This window comes from Solanum verrucosum, unplaced genomic scaffold, assembly GCF_900185275.1.
Source record: "Solanum verrucosum unplaced genomic scaffold, falcon-dt-bn FXZP01000307.1, whole genome shotgun sequence".
Taxonomy (NCBI): Eukaryota; Viridiplantae; Streptophyta; class Magnoliopsida; order Solanales; family Solanaceae; genus Solanum; species Solanum verrucosum.
Window position 1 is genome coordinate 497,480 of NW_026020264.1, and position 6,296 is coordinate 503,775.

A 6,296-nucleotide genomic window follows, 5' to 3' on the forward strand; every position below is an offset into this window, starting at 1 on the left:
TCTGCTTCTGTTTACTTAGTGGATTCAAATGATTTATGGCATGCCCGTTTGGGACATGTAAATTATAAAGCCTTGCGAAAATTTATTACTTTAGAAGTATTGCCTGATTTCAAATACGATAAATCGAAATGTGAAATTTGTGTGGAAAGTAAGTTTGTTAAACATCTTTATAAGTCTGTTGACAGGAATTCAAAACCTTTAGACTTAATTCACACAGATATATGTGATATGAAGTCAATACCATCTCGTGGTGGGAAAAAGTATTTTATAACTTTATTTGACGATTGCACTCAATTCTGTTATGTATATTTGCTTAATAGTAAGGATGAAGCAATTGATGCATTTAAGCAATACAAAAATGAAGTGGAAAATCAATTGAATCTAAAGATAAAAATGATTCGGAGTGATAGGGGTGGAGAATACGAATCTCCTTTTGCAGAAATATGTTTGGAATATGGTATTATCCATCAAACTACTGCACCCTATACACCACAGTCCAATGGTGTGGCTGAACGGAAGGACAGAACATTAAAAGAAATGATGAATGCCTTGATAATCAGTTCTGGTTCACCGCAAAAAATATGGGGGGGGAAGCCATCCTTACGGCTAACAAGATACTCAATAGGGTACCCCATAGAAAAACGCAATCGATTCCATATGAGTTATGGAAAGAAAGGAAACCCAACTTGAAATATTTCAAAGTGTGGGGTGTCTAGCCAAGGTAGAGGTTCATATACCCAAGAGGGTGAAAATTGGACCTAAAACAATGGATTGTGTATTTATTGGATATATTGTGAATAGTAAAGCCTGTCGGTTTTTGGTTCACAAATCTAATAATCCTGAAATTCATGTGAATACGATAATTGAGTCAGATAATGTTGAGTTCTTTGAACACATTTATCCGTATAAAACTGAATGTGAGTCGACAAGTGAAAGACCTAAACGACCACGAGAAAAATCAATGGAAAATACACTATCTAATGAAAATCCTAGGCGTAGTAATCGCCAACGAAAATCCACGTCTTTAGGACTAGATTTTGTGGCATTCTTGCTTGAAAATGAGTCTCCAACATTTAAAGCAGATATGTCTTCGTCTGAGTCAATCTATTGGAAAGAAGCAGTCAATAGTGAGATCAAATCAATTTTAAGTAATTATACTTGGGAATTGACTGATCTTCTTCCAGGAAATAAACATTTAAGATCAAAGTGGATCTTTAAAAGGAAAATGAAAGCCGATGGGACTATTGACAATTATAAGGCTAGACTTGTAGTCAAAGGATACAGACAAAAGGAAGGTCTGGACTACTTTGATACATACTCTCCAGTAACAAAGATAACATCAATTAGGATGCTAATAGCACTAGCGGCAATGCATGATCTTAAAATTCACCAGATGGATGTAAAGACAACCTTCTTAAATGGCGAGTTGGAGGAAGAAATTTACATGGAACAACCTGAAGGGTTTGTGATTCCTGATAAAGAAGAGAAAGTGTGCAGACTTGTAAAGTCGTTTTATGGGCTCAAGCAAGCACCCAAACAATGACATGCTAAATTTGACCAAACAATGTTGGCAAATGGATTCAAGATTAACGAATGTGATAAGTGTGTTTACATTAAAAACATTCTGAATCATGAAGTCATTGTTTGTTTTTATGTCGATGACATGTTAATAATGAGTAAATATATTGACGATATAAATGCTACTAAGCGCATGCTGTCCAGCAAGTTCGATATGAAGAACTTAGGAGTTAATGATTTGATCTTAGGGATCAAGATTTTCAAAACTCCTCAGGGACTAACATTATCTCAATCTCATTATATTGAAAGAGTATTGGATAAGTTCAAGTACTTTAATTTCAATGTTACCAAAACTCCAATTGACTTAAGTTTTACATTTCAAAAGAATGAATGTGAAAGTGACTCTCAATTGGAATATGCAGAGTGTTGAGAAGTTTGATGTATATTATGAATTGTACGCGACCAGATATAGCATGTGCTATTAGCAAACTGAGTCGATTCACTAGTAATCTGAATCAAACTCACTGGATGGCAATGAAACGTGTGTTGGGGTATCTGAAACATACACAACACTATGCTTTGCATTATAATAAATATTCTGTCGTGATTGAAGGATATAGTGATGCAAATTAGATCACCGGGTCAAATGAAGTAAAATCCACAAGTGGTTATGTGTTTACACTTGGTGGAGGAGCAATCTCTTGGAAATTGTCTAAACAGACATGTATCGCTCGCTCCACAATGAAATCTTAATTTATTGCTTTAGATAAGGTTGGTGAAGAAGTTGAATGGCTCAGGAATTTCTTAGAGTATATTCCATTCTGGCCCAAACCTGTGGGACCTATTTGCATACATTGTGATAGTCAAACATCAATAAGTAGGGCATGAAACATCATGTACAACGGGAAGTCTCGTCATATACGACGGAGACATAACACCGTAAGACAACTACTCTCTAGTGGAATTATCACAATTGACTATGTGAAGTCAAGCAACAATGTATCAGATCCACTAACGAAAGGGCTAGTGAGAGAGGCAGTTGAAAGATCATCTAAGGGAATGGGTTTGCTTAGGACAAGTTATCATGATGGTAACTCTATCTAGCAGACTAGAGATCCCAAGAGCTAGATTCAAGGAGAAAAACAAAGTTGTGATTGACGGTTCGACATTGTCAATCAACTAAATCCATTCTCATGATGAAGACAATGTTCAAGAACAAGGTTAAGACTTTAAGGCTTGTTAATGAGTTCATAAAGCTTAAAGTTTTTAATGATTTGCTAAGTTTGGAGATTTGACCAAATAGTGTATCTACGATAAGACACGGTTAGAAATCACCTATGTGAGTGTGAAGTGTAAGTCGCTTAAAGGAGAATTTTTTGTCAAAAGACTATTTCTCTATACACTCATGAAACTAGGAGGTGTTCATGGCTGAAATGAACATAACCGTAAGAACCATAAACGGTGAAGGGTGAATTGTGTGACATATGGTTGTCTAGGTATACACCAAAGCTCGACGGTTTAAAGATATTGCATCTACCGATTGACCGAGTATATCCGACATATGTTCACTACGAAAAATCCAAAGGAAAACCTACTTATCCAGATGCAATTGATCCTTGCTTGTAAAATACACACTCGTCCGTGCATTCCTTATGTTATAACCATTCCCCATTCATGTGGGGGATTGTTGGGTATATAACAAAAGTTAATGAGAAATAGAAGGAAGATGAAAAGAGAGGAACTTGAAAAGTCCTCTTATGCTTTAGTAAAAAGGCATTTCTCCCTCATCGGCGGTGGAAAGAAAAATAGAAGCGTTTAAATAGAGAAACACTTTTATTAATTGTTAAAAGGGTTGGAAAGAGGAATGTCGCTCACTCGGCTCTACTTCGGCTTCGGCTTTGGCTTTGGAAAATGATCGATCGAGAGATTATTTTTGGACAAAGTTTGTTTTAATTATTTAAAATAAATTAAATGGCCAAAATGTTTCAATTAATTAGTTAATTAACTGAAACGTTCCGACCCGACTTGGATCCGCGCGCGACCTGTTTTATTTAAACTTTCCCGTTTTATTTGAATTTCCCGCCGTTGGAAAGGTTGCAACTTTCAGGAACAACCATGACCGTTTGAAAGGTTACAAACTTTCAAGAATGGTCGTGTGGATTCTGAAAGGTTGCAACCTTTCGGAACTAGTTCCTCTTGGCTATAAATACCACTGATTCTTCCGACTTTTTTCTTACGAATTTTTCTGATTTCTTCTTCTTTTCTTCTGCACAAAGTTTCGTCGTGTACTTTACTGTCATTGAGTGGCTCGCTGACACCAGCGTTTTGGGTATCAATACTGGTGATTGAGATCATTCTATCATGGGAGGACATATTCCAAATCAAACCTCGGATACTAGAGGGGAATAATTTCCTTAAGGGGACACTGTGCATTCAGTGGGCTTGATCTTTTTCCGTTCTGTTTTTCCAGATTCTTGTATGTTTTATAGATTTTAGTTTTTTGTGAATTAATTTATGTTCTTTTGTTTCATCACTGGTTCATTGGAAACTTTAGTAACTTCGTGTTTCTACAAAATTTTTGGTAATCGGTGCTACTGTTTTAAACATACATTGGCAACAGTTACAACCATAGGTTACAGCAGGGGGTTATCTACTTGATGGAAAAAGAGTAGTTGACATCCACACTATCAAATATTTACTTCACCTTTTTAAATGTCCAATAATTGATAATTTATTTTGTTACAATTTTACTAAAATTCTAATTAAAAAAAATTATACCATATCTTGTAATATACATTACCTTCTGTTATGTTTAAAAATCTTGTTAGGAAAAATATCAGTGGAGTCGATCTTAGCTAAGAGAAAAAAATAATGGTATAATTTCTATTTTACTTTCCTTAATGAAAATATCATTTTCGCGTCAACTTTTCAATTATTGAGGTTGGTAGTATTTAAGTGATCGAACATATCCGTCAAATTATCAGTTGAACAAATTTGTTGAACATTATGTTCCACTTTTTTTTTTTTAAAATGACAAGGTAAATCTCGAACTCATAATCACTATTCTTTGAATGAATACACGATAAAAGCCGCTTCTATTCAATAGCTAACAAAAACCACACAAAAAATTGTAACCTACACTTGACAAGCTCGACCTAAAAGACAATTTTTTTACTTTCGTTGGCAAAAAGTTTTGAGCCATTGGGTCACTCCGAATGGTCTTTCTTTTCAAAATCACAAGTAGAATTTTTTTGTTTTGGTGACAATGATCTGTTCTATGACCTTTAATTTAACATTCCTTTAATTGTATTCATGTAATATATATATATATATATATATATATATATATATATATATAAAACACACATACCTCATGAGTGTAAGTCAGTGATTTAAGACAAACATAATATTCTCGACATACTTTATGAATGGTTATTATTTATGTTTAGTTTGAATAAATAGTAACTATAATTTATTTGTTGAGTGATATGATATATTTAGTTATAATTCCACATGGAATAAATAGTATGTTTGAGATAGATCATTATGTAAATCGGACAAGAATTGTGTAATTGCATAGCAAATTAATTGTGATTTTGATTCATTTGAATAAAAAGAGAATTACATTTTTGGAATGCTCAAACATATAATAATCATCAAATGTATATGATTTATATATTAAATATAATTACATATAAAAAATATACTTATTATATACATAAATATACATAATTAATATATGTATATTATGTATATTTTGACTATCATCTGTGATAATTTTGACTGAGGGGCCACAAATAAAAACAATACCAATAAAATAATTCCATACCAATAGTTCTTCAAAGACATTTAAAGATGCGTTTAATATCATTTCAATGTTTTCGTGTGGTAGAAAAACTAAATCTTACTAATATGCATGTAAAAGAAAAAATCATGTTTGTTAGTGTATTATTACAAGAATACATTGATGTCCCGATTGCATTAAAATATAATATTTTTACATCAACAAATTCTTCATTATTTATACGAGGTCAAATTGAAAGATTTTTTATTTACATTAAGTGATCTCACAATCATTAAAATACTAATTAAATGAATTTTATCCACATAAAATTATTTTAATATATTTTCATTATATGTAATTGATGCACATAAAATTCATCTTTCATATGCTTTATTTGCAAGCTAAGACAATATTTTATTTTCTTAAAATCGTTCATTCGATTTTTTTCTTTATATATCCTATTGTTATTAAAAGTTTTTCATAAGTTCAAATTATATTAAAGTCATCAACACACAATTTATTATGATATACCTATAATTCAACATTTTTATACAATTATTAAAATAAATAAGATCATCTTTATATCCTTTCTTTTTAAGAGACTCACTAAGACTCGATCTTTTATTACGCTAAGTAATAGTGTTATTAAGGTTTTAAGCTTTCAATTTGGTTTTAACATTGAAAATTTAAAATTATATTTTTTTGAAAATGTAAAGTGTCACGGTCTCCAACTTTGACAAATCTAGTATATTGTACATGGTAAAACCTATTGGAAATAGTTTGAATTATAAATTTGATATGTAATTGTAAATTATACAAATAATTAAAATATAACACGAGTTAAAACTATGTAAATTTATAGGTGGATTCAAATATTGAAGAGTTATTATCAAAAGTTCATTTTTAGTAAGTCTTTCAAAACATTTTTTTTTTTTGAATTTTCTTTGATTTGACATAATAAAGTTGACATGTAAGTAAATTTATTTAACCTTGT

At 31.8% G+C, this 6,296-nt stretch overlaps 1 protein-coding gene across 2 annotated transcripts in view; it reads left to right on the top strand.

Moving 5' to 3' along the window:
- The window catches only part of LOC125833615 (uncharacterized), a 182,522-nt gene that overhangs the window by 99,726 nt on the left and 76,500 nt on the right, over positions 1-6,296 (top strand). The gene's annotated exons all lie outside the window — the stretch shown is intronic.